Source organism: Lagopus leucura, unplaced genomic scaffold (assembly GCF_019238085.1).
Source record: "Lagopus leucura isolate 7727_CA_CO unplaced genomic scaffold, USGS_WTPT01 Super-Scaffold_100034, whole genome shotgun sequence".
NCBI classification, from domain to species: Eukaryota; Metazoa; Chordata; class Aves; order Galliformes; family Phasianidae; genus Lagopus; species Lagopus leucura.
The window spans coordinates 160533-186115 of record NW_024962283.1 but is presented as its reverse complement, the minus strand read 5'-3'; the positions used below and the strand labels follow the sequence as shown (position 1 = coordinate 186115).

Sequence of the window (25583 nt, the reverse complement as noted above, 5' to 3'; positions counted from 1 at the left end):
TGCACAAAGCAGCACTGGAGGAGTTCCCTGTGTTGCAGCTGAGTCCTCCTTGCCTAAAATTACAGTAATTATTGCTGCAAAATGCACTATTCTCTTAAAATGTTGCATCTGCAGAGCAGCCAAGGCCGGCTGCAGAGCATTTTGCATTTCCATCAGAACTTCAAGGCTCGCTAGGTATTATTTTTGAGCCAGAATTGGATATCATTCTTGTTTAGAGAAGCGTTTTTTTTTTCTTTTTGTTTTTGTTTCTCCTTTTCCCCCCTATTTTCTGTTTTCTGTTTAGTCCTGGCTTGTGGGGAGGACTTCACTATTTGCTATGTTGGAAGGCTAAGAAGCAGGGCTTAAAATTAGAGGGTGTCCTCTCACTTTTAAAGGGTTTTCTGCAGTATTTATTCAGATCCTGATCCAGCAAGTGGCTCAGGACTGCTCCAACATGAGCATCATGAGCATCAAAAGGGGGCTTCACTGGAACAGAATCAGAAACTGCAGGGGGGAACGTATTGTGTTGGGCACAGTGGGACCACCTAGAAAATGATGTGTGCGAATGGAGGTCTGAATGTGGGGAGAATCACTTTGGAATCACCATTAGTGAGTATCGCAGCTGCAAAAATGTCTGTTTTTGGAAGCAACCTGCAAGAGGATCCCTAGCAGGGGAAACATGGAAACCTGGGGGTGAAGGGAGTTGTTGAGGGCATAGCAGTCATAGAAAGAGTGGAACTACTGCTGTTTTAGAGCGGAAAAAGCCAAAAACCCACCAAAAAATGTGGTGCCCAGGGAAGAATCGGAGAAGAGCATGAAAGTTTGATAGAAGATGGAAAAAAAAGTGTTTTTTTTTGCCATGTGAATAAAGACTTGCGGTTGTGCCTGCATCTGTCTGCCCAATGATGGGAGCACTGTGAGCTCAGTTGTCTGTGCCACGTCCCCACGCTGCTCCCAGCCCAGCGCCGCGACCCACGGAATGCCAGGAGATGGATGGAGACAAAGTGCTGTTAAACAGCTGCAAGTTTACTGAAAATAGAAGTCTGGAGTGACCTTCAGGCCCTCACTTCCACTGCGGTGTACAACGTGGGATTTTTCCTTAAAAATGTTATTTTGTAGGGATGCAATCTTTGATAAACAGCAACTGGAGCATCTTGAAGTGCATGAATAAGAACTGAGCAGAAAGTGTCAAAAAATGAGGATTGCTGGGAGTGGCTGTCAGAGGAATGCCATAAATCTGCAGTTCTGGCTTTGGAAAACGGGGATGGAAATGCCCTAAAAGCAAACATTACTTTTGTCACTTCTACATCGCTTTTCTGCACCGTGCAGAGGGATGGCTGTTAGCAGCTCAGCTCTGGGAATGCCTTTGTATGGATTTTTCTTTCCTGGGAACACCGCTACCAGCTGAAGGAGGAGATGTTATTTCAGATGGGTGCCAGGAGCAGCAGTTCTTCAGTGCAGAGTAAAGCAAACCAGAGGGTGCTGGGACTGCATGGCTGGAAGAGCTGAAATTCTTAATTATGAAAGCCCAAAGGTGGCATAAAGAGCTGAGATCCCCAATTATAGAACATCTGGAGGTGAGATGGCATGACCTTCCTCGCAGCCAGGGATGCTCAGCACCCACTGAAGATGATTTGTTTTTGGGACAGATCTCCCTAGATTTGGTTGATGTTGGATTGCTGGCAGCCTTTGAATGAGGCAAAACGGCCCTCAGCAAGAGTGAATATCCCTGTAGAGAAAAACATTCTGGGGAAAAAAAGCAGGAAAAGCGCAGGGCTGCTCTGTGCTGCGGGTTTGGATACGAAGTGTGCCAAAAAGTGTCTCTGTGTGTTTTCTGGTAATGAATTACTGCAGCCTCTGCCTTAGGTTAACTTTGTCCTCTGTGCTTCCAGCCCACCCTGAATCCTGGCACTGGTGGCAGCCAGTACCTTTGGCTCTGTTCTGGCCCTCCTCCTTGGGGCAGTTGTTGGCTCTTTGTGGCCAATCCAGCCATTGTTTTCAGTTTGCTGTTAGATGGATTGGCTCTAGCCAGCGTCCTTGCTTTGACTTTAGTGAGCATCTTGGGTTTGATACCAATATTAATGGGCATCTTGGGTTTGGACGTAGCTGGTAGCCTCCTTCTGATAACAGCACCCACAGCCTTGAGGTGGTCCTGCCCAGCATCCATTTGATCCTGGCCAACATCCCTACCTAATCTCTGCCAGCATCCTTCATCTAAGGTAAAGGTAATTCCCAGCTCAGCTCGCACAGTGCATCCATGCCTGCAGTGTGCATGCAGCTGCTGCACAAACCATGTGCTTCCTGCATTGCTATGGCATTTATCCAACAGTTTTCTGACCCTGTCCTAGCAGACACGAGGCCAGCTGCCTTGGTCTCATTTTACAAAAACTCAGGGTGAGAAGCACAGCTCATCCTCAGAGCTGCAGCATTTGCAACGACTGAGACAGCTTAGTCCAGATGCATTGAATCGATGCATTGATTAGTGCATTTGCAGCACATGCTACACAATGCAGAGCTGCTCTTGTTTTCTCTGGGGCATGTAGCCCTCACCTTTCCTGCAGTGTTTGGAGCTTGCAGCAAGCCTGCTGCATGCACGGAAACTGCTGCCTTTCTGCACATTGCTCCCCGTGCCCCACCTGTGCAGCCCTTTGCCAGGACTTTCTGCAGCCCTCCTGTACCACTTTCTGCATTCTGCTCTGGTTACAGTTTTAATTTTGCCCTTATTAAACCTTCCCAGACTCTGCCTCGTTCTGTGCCTCCGAGCAGAAATTCCTGGGCCAGGGCTCACACCTGGGCTGGTTCTGCTCCCATCCAGCAGTCAGACATGAAAGCCAACGGCAGAGCGCTGTTCCTGGGATGTGTCTGCGCAGGTCCCTTTGCTTGGCACAAAGGAACACAAAAATTGAGTTTGTGAGGCATGAACCAAGGCAAGGTTTGTCTTCTGGGGGTTATATTCTGAAAAAAATCAGCAGTAAAACAAGCCAGGAGGTTTTGCAGTCGAGCTGCCAAGTGGGGAGAGGTGCATTTTGCAACTTTTGCACAGTTTCTCAGTGAGATGCAACAAGTCAAATTAAAATAATCCAACTCCTGCAGCAAGCTACAGAGCGAGCACTCTGCTCTGTATTTCCCACTCCAGACTTCCAGAAGTATCCATGCAAACATTTGTGCATGCATAGTGGTGGAAAAACGTTTCTCTTTGTGCATGCAGAGCTGCAGGCAGCAGCACAGAGAGGTGGGAGGTGCATCCCCAGAGAGAGCCACGTGCAGCTGCACCCCCGTGTGCACACCCCTGATTTACACACAAACGCACTCCATAACTTTCTTTTCTTGCCATTATCTCTAACCCATATACTCCAGGAAGTTTAATTTGTTCTCGCTGGTAATCACCATTAAATAGAAATTGTCTTTTTCTGTGTAAACACGTCATTAGTGGCGCTGGTTTCTGCAGGGTCCAGATTCCATTTTTATTAAAATGAAACACTTTTCGGCTCCTCACTGTGTCCGGAGATGAGCAGTGTAATTTTAACCCGTCGGGTTGGCCGCAGATAATTGCGCGGCGTTTGATTGGGGCGATTAGGGAGGTATCCTCTTTTCATGCCGAAGAATTTGCATTTTTCCCCTACTTCTCTGCAGCGAAGTCATGCTTTTGTACACAGCCAGTTTTAATGAGCATTATAAATCCTAATGAATATATTTTCGACGTGCCTTTTATTGGCTTGTTTTCATTAGCGGAGGTCTAACAAACAGGGCTGGGTGGGAATGGTGGAGCGGTGCTCCACACCTCTGCTCCTCTGCCTCCCTCCCAGCAGGAGAGCAGTGCGTTCGGCCACTGTCCCACCCAGCAGCGTCCATTTTGGGGCTGAGTGATTTTGGAGCTCTGAAAGCCTTTGCAGTCTCACAGAATCACAGAACAATTGAGGCTGGACCTTCATGAGATCCCCAAGACCTCTCAGATCCCCAGTCCAACCCCAGCCCGCCCCACCGTCCCACTGCCCACATCCCTCACAGTTCCTGTTGTGGAGCCATGGGACGGCGACCCAGCACCCCTGTGCAGCTGTGCAGTGCAGCACCGCACTTTGGGAGAGGAGAGATTCCTGGTACCCAACCTGAGCCTCCTCTGGCACACTTTGTGGCCATCGCTTTGTGTCCTAAATGCAGCATCTCCCTCTGTATGAAGCAGTGAAGGACTCTGGGGGAAAAAAAGGGTGGTGTATGGCCAGGGGGGTGGCTTGGAAGGGCTCTCAGGGCTGCAATCTGGCACCAGCATCGTCCTTTTGTGACAAGGAGCAAACACTGAAGAGCTCAGTGCATTTGTGTTGTGGCCCTATTGCCCTTTCATCCCTCTCTGGGCCTTCTTGGGATCACATTCACCTCAGATCTGCTTTCTGCATTCCCATATTTAAAGTGCATTATTATACATTATAACAAATATTTGCTGCAAGGAATGAAGCTCACATATGTAAACATGTACATATAATAATAATGCACACCCATAAAAACTTACATATAATACATGCATATAAATAAATATGTGGAAATATTACACATATACACACATACATGCAAATGCATAATTTTGTTGTGACACATTATAATGCATTCATATATGAACAATTTTCACATGTATGCTGTATATAGAACGTAACTGTGGGCACTGGGTGATGCTGTGCTCTCGCCCCCCCCTGTTCTGCCCCACTCAGACTCTGTGTTTGGGCTGCAGCCCTGCAATCATATGGACCCATCGTGAGGTGCCATCCATTTGCTCAGTTGGGCTCCAGATGCAGCACTTTCCATCCCTCTGCTATACAGAAAACAGCTTTTTCAGAGGTTTTTTGGGGGAAGTAGTCCACCACATCATGTTCTCAGCATCCTCCAGCAGCTTTGCCGTGTTTGGGTGGTTTTTGCCCCCTGCAGGGAATGTTTTGGGGTTGCTTATGCATGCCGGGGGCAGGGCTGAGCCCCACTGGGGGGGATTGTGGGGCCGCCAGGTTCAGCAGGGGCTGCTTTCACCAAACTGCTCCAACTATTCTACTTTATTAGGTTTCTTTCTTTGCTTGCAAGCAGGCCTCCTTTCCCCATGGCAAATTTCTGGGGGAAAATCATCCTTTTTGTGCACTACGGAGCTGCAAAAATTATATATGTGTATATATATACATATATTTAAATAGTGTCAGTAGTTGTGCAGCCAGCCAGCTCTGCTGTCACGTGGAGCTTTGTGACAGAGGCGGCAAAGTTGCAAAAAAATAAAATAAAATGCAAACGGACCTTGCACTGTAAAGTTCCGAAGTAAAAATAATTTTTATGAAAGAGCAAACAGGCTTTGCATTGCCAAGTGGCAAAAGTCCAAACGTGCATGCAGTGGAGATTTGCAAAAATGCTTTGCAGAGTTTCAAAATCCTGCAAGGGCATCGCATTGCAAAACCTTTGTGCACATTGCATTGCATTGCAAAGACAGCAAGTGCAGTGCATCGCCTTGTAAAGCCTGCAAATGCACTGCACTGCATTGCAAAACTTGCAGCGTCCCTCACGTGTCAGAATGGAGTCAGTTTATTGTAGTCGGCAACAAATTAGTTCCAGTAACTCTGTGTTTTTTCTGCAAAGAGGAATGAATTCCCTCTTCTGTTTTGTCTTTGGAAACTCAGGTTTAATGATGGGGATCTTTCTTTGCACAGAGGATTAACTATGCCCCCTTTTAATTCATAATCCCTTTATTGCTGTTCAGCTTTTGCTGTGACCCGCTGCCTATCCTTTGGCTGCTGACACCAAATTTATCGCCTTATTATGAAGCCAAAAATTGTTTGCTTTCCTTTGCAGTTGCCCACCCCCAGAATTTCTGTTGTGCCCCAGCAGCGGTGCGGCCGAGCCGCTCGGAGCCACCGGCACTGCAGGTTTGGGCAGAACTCGCCGAGCGTCGCCGGTGCTGAAGCCTCATTGCTGTAATTTAGCTGCTATTAAGCGATCGTGGTGCATTTTCTGGCAAAAAAAGCCTTAATTTTGACAGATGAGAGGAAAGCAATTTCCTTATTTTTCATTTTCTAAAATTTTTTCTGAAACCCAAAATGGGAACATGCAGCAGTGGGAAAACATCTGCGAGAGAAAAGGGGCCGTCGGCTGCTGGGTGAATCGGGGCCTCCGTTTCCCCAAGCCCCCCCGGCCAACCGGTGTGAAACCCCACCTTCGGGACCCAAATGAGCGCGAGGTTAATTCCGATATTTTCGACCTCCAGAGTTTACGTTCCCATGGCAACCCGTATTTTTATCCTCCGCACCGTCGGGGAGCAGCGCTCCTCTGAGAGCCGCCGAGGTGTCGGGGTCGAGTCAGAACAAATAAATAAAGCGCAGGAATTTGCGCCGCGTCGCCGCGGTGGGCAGCGGGAGACGGCAGTGCTGGCGTTGGGGTCAGGTGGGAGAGCGCCGGAGGAGCAGAGCTGAGAGGGGCTGTGTGATGGAAAGGCGCAGCTGGGGGCCGCTGAGCGCTCTGTGCTGGGGGAGCAGCGGGATCTGGGGACCCCCAGGCCCCCTCGCCATCAATTGGTCACTTTCAGACTTCTGTGCGCCGGAGTTGTGTGGCTGCTTCTGAAGGAACCAATGTCCGTAGTTCGGGTGCAATGGGAGAGGGGACAGGAGGGTGAAACCACAGGATTTGGCTCAAAAATGACACCACGATGGGAGTCTCACCCAAAAGCAATACGGAGAATTGGAGCAAAATTTTGCAGCCCAGCCACACAGTCGGTGGCCGAGGAGCTGCACCCTGTGCAAACCCTCCAACCCTCTGGATATTAATTAATATTTCGTGTTGACATTTTTTCCCCCAGACGGGATGTTTCCAGCACGCAGTCTGCGCCGTCGAGTTAAGATAATTAAAGGCGGTTTTGTGCCGTATTTTTCTCTTGACTGAATCAAACAATGCTGTTGGCATAGAAACAGCCTTTTGTGGAAAGGTCACCTGCATGGAGGGCGTTTTAGGTGTAATTCAAGGAGATTACAGGGGATTAGGGAACGTTTAAATATATATTTTTATATATGGAGGGAGCGTATGTATCACGGTATGCGTGTGTAGATATATGCTTATGCACCCATGTGCTCATGCACACCCTTGTAAATATATTGTATGCACTTCTTTAAGGGAAATACGATAAAGGAGCAGTATCCAACCAAGCTGGGAGGTTCAACAAATTAAAAAGTCTGTGATAAAGGTTTTATTTCCCCCTTTTTTTTCTTTTTTCTTTTTTTTCCCTGCATGTGGCGGGGTGATATCAACACGAAGCGCTTTCTCCTCTGTGTTTTTGCGCTTGGCTTTAATTAAACCTCAGGCAGGGCTGGAAAAATGTGGCGAGACGAGATAATTGCGCTATTCCCCACGCGGGGCTCAGCGCCACGGAGGGAAACGCGAGGAAAGAAATCTGGGGACGGAGCCGTCAAGTGGTGGAGGCGGCCGGGACCGCGATCTTCAGGCCGAGCAGATTCCTCTGCAGCCCCCAAACTCCCCAAAGTAGCAGCTTTTGCCCCTTGGTGCACCTCCATGGTTTTGCAGGGGGTGGGAAAAATTAGTAAACCTGATTTTTATTCAGACAACCAGCACAGGTTGCTTTTCTTTGCCTTATTTTCTTTTTTTTTTTTTTTCTGGCAACACATTTCCAAGGCAGGAATTTAAAAGGTGAGATCACTGCCAAGTGGCTTTTATGTGGGATTTGACACAGGATCGCTCCCTGCAGCTCTGGGTGCATTCTGCCCTCGTCCCCCAAACCGGTGCTGATGTGAGCGCTGCAGATCCCTCAGAAATCAAACGCTGATTCCATGGCAGGAAACGCAGTGTCCTTTTTCCAGGTTTTCCCACAATAAGTCCTTATAACAAAAAGCAGGGTGTTGGAAACAGCCTGGCTGGTAGGAAGGGCTTCCCGCGCCTGACCTTGCTGGAGCCTGTTGGGATGTAATAGGAGAGAGGGGCCGAGGAAACGTGGAAATGGCCTGGAAGAAAGGATTCAGACAGACAGCGATAACAAAATCCCCACTTCGTGTCTCTTCTCGCGTATCTGTAGCAGCCCTTGGTAGCAAACATTTGGTTCAGATTAGGTTTTGGTGATTACAGCTTGTCAGAAAATATTGTTTGCATCCTGCAGGAAATACTATGTTTTAACTTTGTTTTCATTCCAAGTAGTCAAAATATTGATTTTTCATTTTTTCAGGGTAAAATTCCAAAAGCGATTTCTGTTTGGACACATGGAAGCAAAAGCTATCAGCTCTGTCTGCAGACTTGAAATGTTTTGACATTTTTAAATGTTAGTTTCAAATTGACATTTCAACTTAAAATAGCATTAAAATGGCACAGAGTGAAGCTGTTGATTCAAACAAAAATTAAATTTCATCGAGGCATTTCAAAACTTTGCATTTTTCTCCGTCCTGAACGAACGGTTTGGAGAAAGGGCCATTCCTCGCCATTGGTTCTCTTCCTTCAGAGGAGACCAGATGGGCAAAAAATGCACTGTTTCATCGTAGGCTTGGTATTAAATAATCCTAGAATCCCCGTTTGCTGTTTTGGAGACCCCAGAAAAACACAAAAATGAGCTTTCCCTGCACAAAGCCGGTGAGACGTCGGAGAGAATCAGAGAGCATCACTGGACCGTATTCATTGGAGGCCTTTGAAATTTGCAATGTTGACGTGAGATTTTGCCTTTCTCCCCTGGAGGAGATTGCTCTGCTTTTGACATCCCATGGTGGCATCTCTTGACTTGCAGCCTTTGGCAGGCAAAAGACAGCAGAGAGGTTTTTTTCTCTTTTCTGTAGAACTGCAATATTGGATATATATCAGGACATGTTCCTCCAAGTGAAAAAAAAAAAAAAAAAAATCCAAATAAAACAACAGAGAAAAAAAAAAAAAAAAAAAAAAAAAACAGAAAAAAAGAAAGAAAGAAAGAGAAAACAACCAACAAAATAACAGTTGTATTTTTTCCCATGTTGGTTGGTGGCCAAATCCCATCGCCCGCTGGCGTTGGAGGTGGGCTGCATCCATTCAGCTGGGAGCAGCTGTGTAGGACGTAGGCCAATAGATTTCAACAGAGAGGCAAAAAGCTACAGTGAGCCTCAAATGGCTACTGCTCTTATTCATCACAGTGCCTGCGGTTCCCATCTCAGTGTAAGGAAAATGGGGACAAACACCGATAAAAAAAGCCGTGTCCAGCGTGGATGGCCAGACAGAAAGTGCAATGACTTCAGGCTGGCTTCTGCCAGTTTGCAGTTAATTAATTGGCCGTCTTTCCGATTCAGCAGGGGTTGGGCTGTTGGTGTTTTGTTTTGGCAAATCCCTGTTTGGGGCAGTTGCATCCAGAGAGTTGGGTAAAAATGGCCACTTGAAGTCCTGCAGGCATTTTATGTCATGGAGACGTGAGGTTTTTCCCTGGTGATTGGGAAGAAGTGCTTCCTTCAGTGCTGGAAGTGATAGGAATGGCCCATCTTATGGGCTGATGTAGTGATGTTGGAGAAGCAGCATTTCTGGATGCCTCTAAAAATGATGAGCACCACACATTCGCCGCAGGAAAAATTGGACCAGAGTTTTGCTTCTTCTCGAGGTTCTTCTTCCACCACATCAACAAAGAAACATGGAAAAACACTTCTGGGGGGCTGCTTTTGGGATGCTGCTGCTCAGTGTCTCTTGAATGGGAATCCATTGGAAGTCTCAGGGAAAGACTTTCCCCAGAAAGTCTCATTTCTGCCCTCTGAGCCCTTCTCACAGACAGCTCTTCTTCCAATGAAAGAAAAAAAATCCACAAAAATAGACATCCCCACTTCTTTCCACAAATTAGAACAAGGAAATACTGAGCAGAGAGAAGATTTCAGCTTTGGGAAAATTTCTGTTTCTGTAGGAAAAATTGCTGTTTCCGTTGGGTCCCTCAGTGGCTCTTTTGAAAAAGATCTTGAGTTCGACCAGAATTGATGGCCAAGGCTATAAGTGCAGAGTGCTGTTTCCAGCCAAAATTGCCAAATGAGGTGACAAATAGTCTCTTTGGGGGGATTTCTTTTAATATCTGAAGTCACTTTATAGCAGTATTTGACTTTTATGGCAGTCTTTGGGCAGTTGGTTTGAGTCACGCTTCCTCTTAGCGCAGCCGTGGACACAGGATCAGCTCTGCTCTGAAGGATCAGTGCAGTATTAATAGCTGTTATTTAAAAAGTGTGCCCATAAATCCATGTCCAGTAGTTGTTCATAACCGTGCTTTGTTCCTCAAGGCATGTGGGAAGCAGAGCATCCATCCTCAGGAGCATTCAGCCATTTGCCTTTTGCTCGATTGGAATTGCCTAAAAATAGGGCGATTCTCAACCTGCGTGGAAATGAAAGTGCAGAAGGATGATGAGCTGGGAATGTCCTGACGTGGAGTTCCTGGCACGCTGCTCTGCTAAAGGTGAACTCTATGGCATCCACACAGAAAGCCTGTGGATGCCATATATTGGAATGCTGATAACTAAGAAAGGCGAATCAGCACCCATGAGAGGGTCGAGGCGCGGGTTGACGCAGCAACCGCTCTGCAGGGAGACGCCTCGTCAGCACCTCGCTCCATCGCCCCGTTCCTCTGGTGGAAGAAATCCTGGCCGTGTGCATCTGCCCCCACAGACATGGGATTTCCCAGCTGGATTTTCTGTGGCAGATTCGTGTGATTTGTTGTGCTGTGCGCTGACTGCAGACAGCAGCAGTCACACCTTCTGCTGGGCACACGCAGCCCATGCGGCTCCGATCTATCACAGCTTACTGCGGGCTATTAATAGTTTATTAACTCCATTTAAACTCTGCCTAAATGCTCCCAGTGTGCCGAGTGTCTCTGCATGGAAATTATTAAGAAAAAAGAATTAAATGGAATTACAGAGTGCGCCGGGGCACATTTGGAACTTGCGCTGTGTCCCCCGCACTTCTGCAAATGGTGAAGTGTGTGTGTGTGCGTTTGGGAAATGTTGGGATGTCCTTCTCTTATGAATTGAAGTGTCACTGAAAAGGGGTGCTTCCCGGAAGGAAGGGTTTGGTTGTTTGAGCTGAGCCAACCCCAGACCGGAATTTTGCATTTGCTGTTGCTTGTCTCAGAGCAACTCAGGCTGTGGAATGCTGATCAGCCCCAAACTTCAGAAATTCATTCCCATAACAAGGAAAGAGGTGTTTTCCCAGCCTGCTCCTGCCTATGGGGAGCTGAATTTGGGGGATTACGGATGGCAGGAAATTTCTGCCATGGGAAGATTGTTGGGAACGTACAATTTATATTTGCTTTCACGGCTGATCCTCACCCACGGGGATCCCATCATTTGATCTCAAGCACTCCCTTCCTGCTAAACACAAAAAAACGTATATTTTTTCATCTCCCCCTTCACTTCACTGTGATGTTTCTTTGTCTCCCACCATTCCCTGAATGTTGAGAGTCAAGCCAGGGCATTAATATTGATGCAGAACTCGGTTATTAGGAGCTGCATTTCCGAGCGTGCCGGCAGCATATAAATACTATTACAGGGTAATTAGTGAGCATCAAGCTGAGTTTGGATCTTACAGGGCTTGGTGCCCTACTTTTGTGGTTTTGTGTGTGGGGTTGTTGGGGTTTGCCCACAGCCGGAGCTGAAGGCTGAGTGGGATCCCATCCCGGGAGCAGCCGAATGCTGAACCGAGTGGAGCAGAACGCAGAGAGCGGGGAAGGAAAAGGCTGTCACAGCTTTCCTTCTTTGAAAGCTGGGCGTATTTGAAGTGTAAAGTCGCTTCCGACTTTCTTATTAAATTTTCCCCGTTTTTTTGTTTGCTTCTATCCCTCCTTGCCAAGATGGGATTTCATGGTTTGCATTTTCTCCTCCTGTGCCATGTTTTAATTTTTTTTCTTCCAGTCTTGTAAAGTTTGAGAAGGTTTCAGCATCGCCAAAGGGCAAATACAGCCCAGTGGTTCTGAGGGCCTGGAGTGCTGCAGGTCTCCCAGCCTCCCAGAGCAGCAAACAGCTCACACTGTACAATGCTTCGCAGTGGAAAGGAAAAAAAAGAAACACCTCCTATTTTTGGGCAGAAGTAACATCCAAACAGTCCAGGTGTGTGAGATCTGAAAAAATGGGCGCTCCTTGAATTCCTCACACTCCTTTATTTTATCATTTCCTCCACTTCCTTCCCTCGGCAACTACAAGAAGAGGTTGCCACCCAAAAGGAGACAACTCAGGGTTGTGGCTCCATCCCCAAATCCTTCGTTTTTTCCCACGGTGCTGCTGTTACCACCTCCTACTGAAACTCTCTGTGAATAATTTAGGAGCATTTTGCATCTTTTATAGCTCTGAACTTCAACTAAAAGGAGTTTTGAGATGGTGCTGCCTGTGCAGTAAAGTATGAATGTGGCTGACGGCGAAAAACCTCAATCTTGCATGAGTGAAAAGGGACGGGGATGGAGGGTGACAGCAGCGGGAGCCGTGGAGGCCTCTGAGTGCTGCGAGCTCTTAGAAGTGGTTTAACACATTATTTTCGTGTGTTGACATGGGAGAAAGGGCATTCAGCTTGCAGGCTGGCAAGCACGGCTTGGCCCCCGTGTTTCCTTGTCTGGGGCTGTTGGAGAGGTTTGAGGTCTGTGGTTCTGCTTGGGATTGGGGAAATCAATGTGGTGTGCTGCACAGGGGGGTGAATCACTGCAGCTCACTGCCCCGGGGGCAAGTCAGTCACTGCAGCTCTGTGCTCCCAGGAGATGAACCCATTTCTTGCACTTCACCACCCCCATTTCTTTGTTGCAGCTTGGTCACTGCTGTTCTCTGCTGCTGGGTTTCCCTCTCCATCGCAGATGTTTGAGCTGAATCTTACTGTTTTAAGGACAGTTCATTGCTTGAGTCTCTTAACACATGTGCCGTTGGCCAATGGGAGAGGTGCAGCTTCATATGCAGCATGCTAACAGGCACATGTCTTTGTCTCCTGCTCGGGGATGCTCATCCCCAGCTTTGGGATGGTCGTTTCCAGCTTTCCAGATTTGGGATGATAGCAGAGGACTTTTCCTTCAGGGGCTGCAAGCACCAACATGTGGGCTTTAGCAGGGTGTCAAGCTGCTGGAAAGATTTTAAATTCCTGACTAATTTCTTTTCCATGAAACAAATGAATCTTCAGAAGGGTGTTCTGTCGCAGCTGCTAAGCCGTTTAATTTATCTGAGTCATTTACAGTTTGTGATGGGACTGTTAATGGCCTGATGTGGGGATCAACATCACTTAAATACTTGGAGGATGGGGTTTTTTTGTGTGGTTTTTTTTCTTTTTTTTTCCCTCCTGTCCTTTATTTTTCCTTTTGGTTTTAAAGTTGTTGCTGGATTTGTCCCCAGAGGCACAAAGCTGTGTTTGGAAAACGTCAGCTCTGTGTCCCCAGCCCCTTTGTCACGCTGAAAGCGCAAACCGCAGCCCACCCAGGGGGACGTGCCGCCCTGCTACTGCTTACTGCTTCAAAGTACCTGTCCGTGATATGAAACATGCCATAAAATGAATACATTCCAGATGTCCTGCAAATTCCCCTTGGCTTCGCCATCCACCTGAAGGCAGATGACGTGGTGAGGCCCCTCAGCACCGGCTGCTTTGCTTGTATGGGGCTTTCCTGCCCCACAGTGTGGAATGGTGGCTCGTTCGGTGTCTCCATGGTAGTGGAGGGGTGAGATGTGTCTAACCAGGGATGATGTCTGCAAGTCTTGTCTGGTACAGAGTGGCTACAGCTGCTGGCAGCAAGGTCCCGGGGGTGATTTCCCTCCTTCTGACTCGGGAAGGGTCTCTCCTTGGCATTTGGAGGGATTTTTGGCCTTGTAGATAGAGATTATCTCTCCTTGGAAAGTCTCCATTCACATCTTGGAGAGGGGCTCCATCCTGGAAGTTTGAGGGATGTCTGCCCTCCAGGTTGGGAGGGCTTACAGATGTGGGTTTTAGGCATTTTGTAGTTGGGGAACTGCCGTCCTTGGAGTTTGTGGAATCCAGGTCCATGGGGTGAGGAGGACCTTAGCCTTGGATTTTGTTGAGCTCCGTCCTTCAGAGTTGGGAAATCTTCATCTTTGGGTTATGGGGATCTTTTTCACCAGGGTTGATGGGGCACTGTGCATCCTTGGGGCTGGCAGGTTTCCATACGTGGAGATGGTGGAAGTGGTGGGAAATCCATCCTTGAAGGTTCCCCCCCCCCAGGGTTGGGGAATCTCTAGCCATGGAGGAGCTCCATGCTCAGAGGACTTTCATCCTAGATTCTAGGCCAAATCAGGAGCCACTGCTTCTTCTGTGTAGCTCTCACCTTAATGCAGAAGTCATGGGATTCTGGCCAGGCTCTTGCCCTTGGAGAAGAGTTGGAATGCTGTGAGCCTGCACCTGTGAATGATGCCAACTCTGCAGGCAGCTCAGCAACCATTGCCTTTGTTTATTCAAAAGCACCACAGAAAACACAGTGGGGGAATGTGTGATGTCTCAGTGGATTTCCAGGAGATACAGGCAGCAATTTCCTTGGTACCTGTGGTGTTAGGGTCCACTTTGCTGGAAGGACTGCGTAAAATGGGAACGCTGGTGGTGTGGAAGGCGGTAAAGTAGTTACAAAAGCTAAAATTACTATTCATAGCTAATAAGTCGCATGGCACTAATTAATTTTTAAAGAGACTCACCAGGGACCTCATTGCTAAAACGTGATGTTTTCTCCTCCGGCACCATAACTGTTAACTCAAAACAAAGCAGACAGACGGAAAGGAAGAGGAGCTGCAGCATCCAAGGATTTCTCTGATGGGCAAATCCTGCTGTTCGGATTGGGTTGGGGTTCATCTTGTTGCACCCCTCCAAAGTTGCTTCTTTTTTTTTTTTTTTTTTTTGGATGGGTCAAATCCAGCTTTCCTGAAGTGCAGAAATGCCTCTGGAGCTCAGAGCATGCTGAGAGCAAAGGGAGGAGCTATTTTGGGCTCTGCTCTCACCTGTCTCACTTTACCCGAGCGTGGCTTTCCTGAATATTTTTAGCCATTTTATTACCAGCCTCGCAAGCCCCAAACCAGGGGATTATTACCATTGCACACTTACTTACCCACATACAAGTTGTTTAATTCAAATAGTCTTTGGGAGCACTAAGAACAGACTTTCCTGGACATTTTTGTTGTCGCTGGCATCTGGACAGGAATCAACAGCCAAATATACTTACCCAACATTTCCCAGCATGTGATGTATGTAGCATTGCTCCTAAAATGGCCAAAGCCATAAACGCTTTATCTTCAATTTGTGTTTAACTATTATTTTTATCAGGCTGGACGTTTCTCTCACCACCTTGAATCAACCTCTTAATGCCAACACTTCAAGTTTCATCAGGGTGTATTTCTCCATAAGAATGGGAATTCATCAAGCTTCAGCAAAACTCTTTCAAAAAAGTCACATTCAGTGCTTGCATTTGCCCCCTCCACTGTTACCTTTTCATTTGAAAATTAGGAAATTTAGTTGCTCAGGGCAAACCTTCCCTGCTGTTCCTCAGGGTTTGGTCCAAACTGGGCCAGGGGTAACAAATTCCAGTTGCACCACTGCAATATTTTATTTCGCTTTTGCTGGTAGCAGCCCGGGGTCACAGAGCACTGCACTCACGTCCTCCCCCAGACGGAGCGATTTCTGTTTCCATATGGAAAAGGGCTGTGGCATCTGGTTTCACTCCCAGCAGCTGGCAGCTTGAAGCCTGTGTTTTGCGTGGTGTGGAGTAAAGAGAAAATAAAGTGTCGAATTGTTTGGCATTATCAAGGATTTCTGCTCCCCAGGACTTCTGCATAAAGAGATGGAAATTTCAGCTGCTGGAGCCAAGAAACACACAGAAGTATATGAATTTATTACATTTTATCTCATTCTCCTGCAAACAGCACTGGAAATGTCAAAAGATCATCTATTGTTTCATCATTTATAAAGAATTTTTGTTTTCTTGTTGTAATTTCTTTGATGCGTGGCTGTGGGGAAGGAAAAGAAACTGGAGCAGGAGATGGCAGGTTGAACGAGCAGTTTGTCTGGCCACAGAGCTCCGTGCATTTAAATTTCTCACATCCCGGTTTTTAATTTAACAAATGTAATTAAGGATGGGGTAGGTACTCGGACTATTCATTTACTCCAGATGGAAAAATTAAATTGAATGCAAATTCTATAATCAGACACGAAGTTGAGGATGTCGGACGTGATGGGGAAGTGTCAGCACATTAATGGGAGCACTTTCCCTAAACAGCACCCAAATCTAGAGCTAGGGATTATTTGAATAATTGAGGTGGCATTTGATAAGATATCTGATTGCTGATATCTCCTTAAGATGGAGCCTTAATTGTAATTCTCCATCAAGAAGAATTAATCTGCGTAACGGGGCGTGTAGGGAACGGTGCGGCGTCAGATCGCCTCGCTCGCTTTGGCCTTTTACCAAGGGCTGCCATTCCTGGTAGCAGTGCCAGAATGATTGGTGGCATCTCCTGGTCTCATCCTGGGCCTCCGGGGCTGTGAGTCCTGGCAGAGGGATTTCCCAAGGGTTGAGCCAGCACTGCAGCATCAGTACTGAGGCCTGCTCCCATTTCCTTTCTTTGGGGCACAATCAAACCCTTATTTCTTCGTGAAATAGAGACAGACAAGGAGAATGTTGTTGCATCTTCATCAGAGGACCTTATGGGACCGTCAGTGTCCTCTGATGGGATGCTGCACTGGGCGGCCATTGGGAGTGGATGGACGCTGAGTCCCAGCTCAGCCTTGGGGGGCAGCAGGAGGGATTCACCCGCAGCCTGGTGGCAAACATTTGGTCGTGGTCATAGGCAGCGCCTCCTGCATCTGCTCGACGCTTACGCTGCACTTTGGAGAAGAAACTGTTCTGTTGAGTCCTTTTCACTGCCAGCAGTACTTGTTCCTCTCGGAACAGGGCATAACAGACAGTGAGATGGAGATAAACTTTGCTTCTAGAATCCCACATCTGGCAGATAAAATGAATTATTTCAAATGGTCATTGTTTGTGCTGGAAATAATTATTATTTTTGAAGAAAAACAACATTTTCTTTAATGTTGACCATCCAGAATGGTAAAATAATCATTTCAGCCTTTCTCTCTCGCCTCCTACATCTAGCAGCAAATGAAGAAAGGGAAAGAGAGATGAAAGAGGGCAAAGAGATAAAGCTTGAAAGATTTATTTTCTTGAGAGTGTGCATATTTTGGAACAGAATGTAAATGAAACACACAAAAAAAACCCACCAAAAACATTACGGAGAAAGTACTCGTGAGCCCTACTACGGATTTTGGATTGCCCAGCAGTGAAGAGTGCAGCCTGTATCTCTGCTGTCTTTAATATAAAGCCATATGCAAATTTTCCTTTTTTTCCCCTTTTTTTCTTTTCCTTCTTTTTCTTCTCCTCACCATCCTACCCCCAGCTGTCACTACGTAGTAATATCCGTTTCTGCTGAATGGCTGCATTCATCATCTCAGCAATGTGATTTTAGCACTCACATGATCTCTTAGGTCAGCATTCACGCTCCACAAGCAGAAGGGCATGATTTCCCCCAAAACTTAAATCACTTGAGATAAGTTGGGCATTATCTTCAAGGTTGCAAATTGCTTGTTTGCTCCTCCAGCTGGAGCTCTTAATTCAGAACAATTAGCATGCCATTTAAAACAGAAACAAAACATATGGAGGTGATCCTGGGAAAAGAGCATGTTTGGGTTGGAGCACCCCAGCATTGCCTGGCATTCACTGAGCCAGCTTGGCTCCAGTTTGTCTTTCTTTGCACATCCCAGCTCTTCCTTTTGTCCTTCTTTCCTCTCTCCATCTCTCTCCCCCTCCCTCTCTTCCTCCCTTCACTGCTTTCTTTCCTTACTTTCCTTACCTCCTTGCCTCCATCATTTTTGCTCTTATGGTTCATACTGGAATTGCACAAGAATGTTATTGAGAGAACCAAGAATTTATTTTTCATGTGAAATAAAAACAATGTTTTTCTTCAAGTCTTTGTAGGAATCAGCATCGCCTGACACACATTGTGTCACAAGAGCGTTTTTTTTCATCCCACAAATGATCTGCACATCTTCCCAATGTACTTTTCTACCACTGGGGTTTGTTGGGAGCCCTCAAACCTGCAGACCCAGGCTGTGAAGCCGAGCAGGTCATTTTAAAGAGCTTTTCTGCAACCCCTTTCCCTTTACTCTCCGTCAGAGGATGGATGGAGGCAGCATCGGCAAATCTGAATAACTAATCAGAGTCCTCATTAACCCCCTGCAGAGATGCTCAAACATTCACTTTGCTGTTTGTGAAGCAGAAAAAAAAAAAAAAAAAAGGGGGAAAAAAAAAAAAATACGACACAACACGACCCGCCCTGCATTAAAATTGATGTGTTATTAATCCCACTGTTCAGACCTCATGGGCACCAAATTTTCCTCCATCTCGCCCAAGGCTGAACAGTGTGGGGCCGCTCCTGCGGGGCACTTTGACTTTCCATTATTTATTGGTGCAGTGTGGTGAGGCCGCTTTGTTCCCCGTGCCCAGATGTGCACACATGTGCCTGGCGGGGAGATTCCCATATTTCTTTACATTTCCCCCCACCTCCAAGGATGCAGATCACCTACAGGGGCAGTGCTCTGCTCTTGGATTCATCCGCGGTTGGTGCACAGCGTTGCTTTTCAGAAATATGGAAATGGTGCGTGCATGTTGACACTTTCCAGATCTTTTTGCTGATGATGGCGTCATCAGGGTTAGCTTGTGACTCTGGGAAGGTGGGAGGATGAACGGCTGAGAACGCCGGGTTGCTCTCTGCGCCTTCAGGTGCTCCCACCCTCTGGGCCGCGTTTTGTTCTGAAATTGCCCGATGGGGAAAAAACAAAACACAATCAAAGGAGTTTTTGCAGTGCTCCTTATTTCAGCTTGCAGTGGGTGTTGGAGCTGCTGTGGTGCTTGGAGAGGAGTCATCGCCTCTTAATTATGACTGGTGCTCTTCAAAGAGCACAACTGAAATTTGAGCCTTGGTTTTGCTCATTTATAATACTTTTCATGCTGATAGGGTTTCTCCAATTTTCACCGCAGGTACAGAGTTTGGGGATGGCACAGCTTGGAGTGAGATATGAAAAAATTCAGCAAAGCCAGCAGCGTTATCAGGGATGTCAGTGTTTGTTGTTCCTTCAGGTCAGAGGAGCTGGCACGGAGTTGTTAAAAACTGAGCCACAGTTAAACAGCACTGAGCTGCTGACGTAGGAAACGCTACGGTTTGGTCACACTGGAATCAAGTCAGCATGCCAGGAAACATCATTTTTTGCAACAATCCTTAATGATTATTTTTTGCTAAATATTAATCAGCGTTTCTTTATATTTAATTAAATCCTTATTAAAGGGATGCTCTAAGGAAGCAGCCTTTTGCATTCTGAGCACAGGCTGAAGTCCTGGGATGCTGGTACCTTACCTGGGTTTCCATCTTCACTGATGGACATGATGCAAGTTGGGTAAATGGGGATTTAGGGTGTGTTGGTTGGGGGATTGCTGTAGATGCAGTCTGTGCCAGGACTGCATATCGTTGCCATCAGTGTGTCTTGTTTGTGACCCTCCAGCATCTGCTCCATGCACTGAGTGCTGTATCTGCCATGGAGCAGCTTGGAGGCAACATCTCCATTCCCTCTCGCATCTTCAGGACTTCAAAGGCCTCTGATAAACTTCAAAGGATGCCTTTTGAAGTTGCTGAAAGTGTGTGCTGGCTAATGAAGATCTACCTCCCTTTGCAAGAGCGTTTGGGGAAGCGTTACTGGTGGGACTGGCTATTTGTGCTCCTTGTGACAGTGACAAGAGCTGCATCTTTTGTGCAGAAGCCATGCAAGCTGTATTTTTGCCCTGTCAAAACAGGTGCATGCAGTATCCAAGACCGCAGCCCTGATCAGCTCTGAAGGTGGAAATCAGCATTGCTCAGGAGCTATTTTAGCCCTCGCAAAGCTCTGTTTATCTGCTCCTTTTCTTCCAGGTCTCATACTTTATTCACACGAGCAAAGCCAGATGACAAAAGTCTCTCCCATGGGAGGAAAGAAGACTTTACAGGGACGACAAATTGCTGCAAAAATATGAGCTTGTGGAAACACTGTCAGGACAAATCCAAAGCAGGTCACATCCCAGCTCCTTGACTAGCATTCAGCGTCAGCCTGTGCTTGCTCTGCCAAAGCATGAGCCCATAGGTTTTTACTCCTGATTATAAATATCCTTAATGATGTTTGCAATTGAAGAGTTTTGGACTCAAGACCCATCCGAGTGTTCAGCATAACCCAGGTTGAGTCTCTCAACCTCTCGGCACAACCTGCACTTGGTCAGGAAGCCGAGAGCCTTCTTGCTTCTTCACCAAGTCTTCCATTTTTTGAGATTTGGAGTCCAGCTTTTGGATGGGCAGAGAAGATTTTGTGCCAAGAGCACATGCATAAATGTGTGCTCACAACTGTAGTGCTGGAAACTCAGATGGCATTTTGCATGGAGAAGTCATGGGAGTGATACTGAAACAAACACTTAAGTGCTGGGGCTGTGGTGCGTAGCATGGCAGATATTTGGGCAGATGTTGGGGATCTCAGAAGCTCTCCTCTAGCTGATGCATATCTGGGTGCATTTATCCCATGTGCATTCAAGGTCTGAGCAGCTGTAGACCAAGGTATAAATATATCCTAGACACATGTGAGTGATCTGAGGAGGTCTGTACCGTATGATACATATCGTGGGAGGCAGATGCAGATTGAAGATCTGAGGAGCTTTCTGGAAGGGATGTTTATCAAGGGACTTACATGTTTATTGGAGTTTTGAGGAGCTCTGTAGCGGTGTTATATATAGCATGGTAGATATGTCAGGCGTGCACGGGAGATCTGGGGAGCTCTCTAGAGGTGATGTATGTCGTGGTAGGTACATACATCAGATGTATATTTTAGATTTGAGGAGCTCCAGACTGGTGATATATATAAGAGATGTATGTATCAGACAAATACAAGAGATCTGAGCAGCTCTCTAGAGGTGATTTATATCAGTGTAGATATTGCAGGTTATATTGGAGATCTTAGGTGATGTTTATCACCTTGTATCTAGAGGTGATGTAAATTGAGGGACATTTATCAGACGTATATTGGAGATCTGAGGAGCATGCTCAGAGGTGATGTATGTATCAGAGATCTGGGGAGCTTTGTCTCTTTGCCTTGAAATCATCCACTTGCTTCCAGTGTCTCTTGGAGGCCTTGATGTCATCCAGTTTTCCAGGAATTACATTTTCTACGTTCTCCTTTTCTCTTAGAGAAAAAAACAACACAAAATGCGCCCATGGCCATGCAAGTCACTGCTCGGTCTCGCTTTTTGTTTGTTTATTTTATTATCCGCGATGCAGAAGGTTTCAGATAACAGCTATCTTTATCCTGGACTCGCCTGGCTCGCTGACTTCTGTCTTGTCAAGGAGTAGCACCCATTTGCCAACCTTGGTCACAAGAAATCTCAGGTTTTAAGTCATCCTTGCAAGCTTCCTTCCATGTGGATTTTTTTTTTTTTTTTTGACACAGGAACCGCTGCAGAGAGGGAGATTTGTGAGGGCATTTAGTGAGATAATTAAAGCTGAACTGAGAAATATGGTGATTTGCAGATGCACCTAAGTGGGTTAGGCAGCTAAATCCCATTTAGGCAGGGAAATTTTGCCACTTGATCTGCTTAGAAAGGCCTAGAAATCCCAATCTCAGCTTCCTTAAAGACCAGATCCTTGGGAGACGCAGCATCATCTCTAACACTTATACGGACTTTTGCTTATTAGATAACCTCCTGATCCACTCCCCTGTTTTTGAATTAATGGCTCTTTCCTGGTTCATGCAGTCTGAGCTGGAGTGTAGAGGCACATTTACACTCAAGCAAAGATTGTAATTAACTATGGGAATGGTGACAGCCAGTGCAAAACAGGGGCATGGCCAACAGCAGCGGCAGCTTCATGTCTTTTTCCCTGTTTTCTCCTTTTCAGACCCAAACTGTACCACTAACCCACTGTGAGATCCTGTGCTGGGGAGCTGTCATTCCTGAGGAGCAGAAGGGGACGGGACGTGATACAACTGTGGCTTTCCGCCTGTGGATATACTGGCATCGAGCGCATCTTCATATTCCAGGCACATCTCGGTTCGACCTCTAAAGCTCTGATACATTTTTCCCATTCCTTGGAGATGCTTGTCACGTCCCTGGGGGTCTGACTTATCAGCCACTAGTCCACCTTTCATCCCCAAGGGGCACTTCTCACCTGACTTCCTTGATTCCTCCTATTTTTTGCCCTATCCTGTGATAAGAAGTTCTCTAAGAGCAGACTTGCCCTTGCAGGGTGGCCTGCAGTGGCTTCATTGATGGTGCCAGAGGACCTAGCACAAAAAGCTTCATCCTCTATGTAATATTTCATCTTCCATTTCATTGTTTTCTTTCCATATGCAATATTTCACCATTTTATTTCCCAGACTGTGACCCATACTCAGAAGTTTTGCTTTTGTGGCTGTGGAACATTTCGTGCAGTGGCTCCTCAAGCACCCACAGACGGTAAGGCAGCCTCGTTTTGTACTAATTGGGCAATGATGTATGAATTGAGAGGGATATGGTGAGTTGTGACCTCAGCAGGGCTTTGTCTGAGGGATTTCTGCTCTTTCCTGGTACCTTGCACTTGTATTGCCCCTTTGCTAAATTCGGTGAGCATTAGAGAGGAATTGCTGACTTTCCTATTTTTATTGTTATTTTCCTTAGAAATCAGGCTGTGCAGGGGATCTTGCTTTAAAGCTCGAGCGTTGAGAGCACATTGTTAAGAGCTGTAAGCCACGACTAGACTAGAGGAAAACACAGATTTTGTCATAAAAATACCCCAAATATGGGCTGTTATCACTGCGAAATATTGGCAGCTCAGTAGGATATGGAGAAATGGTCACCAGTTAAAAATAACTTAAATGCAGAGCTTAAAATAAGATGTGCATGAAACCAAGGATCTCGCAGTTCCTCAGTCAACCCCAATCGCTAAAATTAGGGCCTGACAGAGTGACAAATGTGTTTGCTCTGTGCCAACACTGGAGGCACCCAGAGGGTGACAAAATAAATCCCCATTGGCTGCAACTTTCCTCCTAAAGAAGCAAAGAAAAATCTTTGGCTGTTGAACAAAATATTAACTTGAAAACTGAGATGCCTTCAGTGTGGGCAGCTGTCCTGGAAAGGAGCCTGATCTCCTCCTAAATCAGCGGAGATGAGGGCTGGAGCATCTCAGGGTAAAACCCAAAAGCTGTTCAGTTCTTTCTGCTCTTTCAGCCCAAAGTGAAGCTTCACTTGGAGGCTGCATGGCAAAGCACAGTGCAAAACCTTTTGCATCTTTTCTCTGAGTTTTGCCTGCTCTGAAAGCCCTTTTAATAAACGGCAGTCAATAATGACAGGATTATTTTCTCCAGACTGCCCTTTCAGCCTCAATCCTCACTAGTGACCTTCCATCAGCCAAATAAAACAGGATTAAGTATGTGGCGAAGTGGCTGAATTTCTCATTATTCCAGATCTCAGGTTTGGCCCCGTTTCTACTAAAGGTGTGGATTGGGTTGACCTCGGAATCTCTTCTTAGGTTAAACATAAAACTATCAGAGGGTGTCCAGAGGAGAGCTACAAGATGGGGAAGGCTCTGGAGAGCCATCTATCACCAGGAATTTTGCATTAGAATAAAAAACCCAGACCCATTTCCCTGGTGGTGATAAAGACCAGAAGACCAGAGAGCTGCAAGAGGGGGATGTGAAGCAGAAGTGCAGCAAGTTGGGAGCTCTGATTTATCTGCCATATGGGAAAGAGGAAAGCAGCCAGCTCCAAAGGGATTCCTTTCACTCTCCCAAAGGAAAAATTTGCAAGCATGTTAGCAGGAGTTAGTAAGAAATGAGGCAGATTTAAGCGAGGAAAGGGTTTTATGGGTGTTCCATGGCATTGCTTTGCTTCTGGTGATTCCCATGGGCAGGGAAATCTTTGCCTTGGTTCCTGTGCATATCTTTCCATCCACATTTCTGCAATTGGGGTAGGTCTGCTGCTTTAATCCAGTCTCTGCCACATGACCAAAAATTGTTCCTGCTGGTGTTGCCATCACTCACATGTGTGCTGGGGGATTTGATGAAACTGATGCAAATAGGCGACGTGTGTTACCCAGTCCTGCGTAGTTTGTGGCCGGATCTTTGCTGGGATCTTTGGAGCACTGAGGTTGTGGGTGGCTTCTGTCCACCGGTGCCAATCCGATCCTCTGACTGAAAAACTGGTGATGGGCTGTGGGATGGAATAACAAAGCTGATGTTGTATATGTTGTATAAAAAAATCCATTTTTGCTGAGGAAGATTTCCTCTGTCCTCCAAGAAGTTCTGTGTCAAAGTCTGAACCTGGTTGGGACTTTGGGGTGAGACTTTCCTATTTCAGGACTGGAATGTGATTGAAATTTGGAGTTTGGGTGTTGGAAATATGATTGCACAGCAATCCTTATGTCATGGGATTAGCAGGTTGCAATTGAAATTGAAGTGTGCAAGGCAACTTTTGAAAGCATCAGGATAGATTTTGATCATAAATTATTCACAGTTAATTGCTTGCAGTGAAGAACTGCTAGAAAATTAATCCTCTCCCGATTTTTGCTAATGCTCTCAAAGCAATCAGAACCTTTTCCTGGACAGTTTGTGTCCGACAAGGGGAATTTTGTACATTTTTAGGCTCCTCAGCTACGTTTCACTTCAAAGGTTTTCCATTTGCCCTCCAAAAAAAAAAATAAAAAATCACAATTTGCTCTTTTGGGAACTTTTGCTGGGCCGGGGGCTGCATTGCTCAAAATTCAAGTATTTTCATGTTACTTTGAAGAAACCTCTTTGATGTTTCCCTGTGCCAGTTTTTTTGGAAGGTGCTTTAAGGATCTCCCTCTATAAAAATAACACTAAAACGTGCGCAGGTATCTCAGCTCTCCACTTACAAAAAGAACAAAGTTGTTTAATGCTGCCGTTCAAGGTACATTAACCTTGTCTACTAAAGCTCTGACTGGCTCTTGCAGGTTTTATTCTTGTGTTTATGTTGCAGAGATATCCCTGGAGCATTTTGGTCGGCAGCGGGGATGGGTATCTTCGGAGAGAAGAGAAATATTTAGCGGTAATTGTTGTTCTCATCAGAAATGCACCACAGCAGCTCCCCCTCCCACACCTACTCCTTCCCGTGCAGCTGGGGGGGTTGCAAATATCTTAACGCTGCTTCCCTTCCACAACAGGGAGATTCCCCATCCCGTGGGGAACTGAGCTGTTTTTGGGACGTGCCATGCGGCGCAGCGTGTCCCTTTCCCCTTCTGCTGCCTTTGTGTTGGTCAAAAACCTTTTCAGGAGAAGAGGAGTTTGCTCCGGCCCTGGATTTTGTTCTGTAGAAATACCAAATCCCAAACTGCATTACACAGCGGCAGCAGCAGAAGCCCAGCCTTGATTCATCTTTTTTTTACTGGGAAATAACTCAGTGATGAGACACCAGGAAGTTGTCAAAGTGCAGTACGTAGGGAAGCTGCGTCTGGGCTGTTAGCGGTGCAGAAATCCTCCTGGAATTGAGCAGAGGAAATTTGGCTACCAAACATTGCAAAAAAAATAGAAACATTTGTTATCCCCGTGATGTTTCTAGCATCTATCCACATTCAAGGCAGCATGCAAGCCCATGTGGT

General features: G+C 46.4%; 1 protein-coding gene across 1 annotated transcript in view; it reads left to right on the top strand.

Moving 5' to 3' along the window:
• The window catches only part of PKNOX2 (PBX/knotted 1 homeobox 2), a 65971-nt gene that overhangs the window by 15693 nt on the left and 24695 nt on the right, over positions 1-25583 (top strand). The window contains 2 exon segments of the mRNA XM_042882624.1: positions 21888-22039; positions 22366-22444. The gene's annotated coding sequence lies outside the window, so the exon portion shown is untranslated.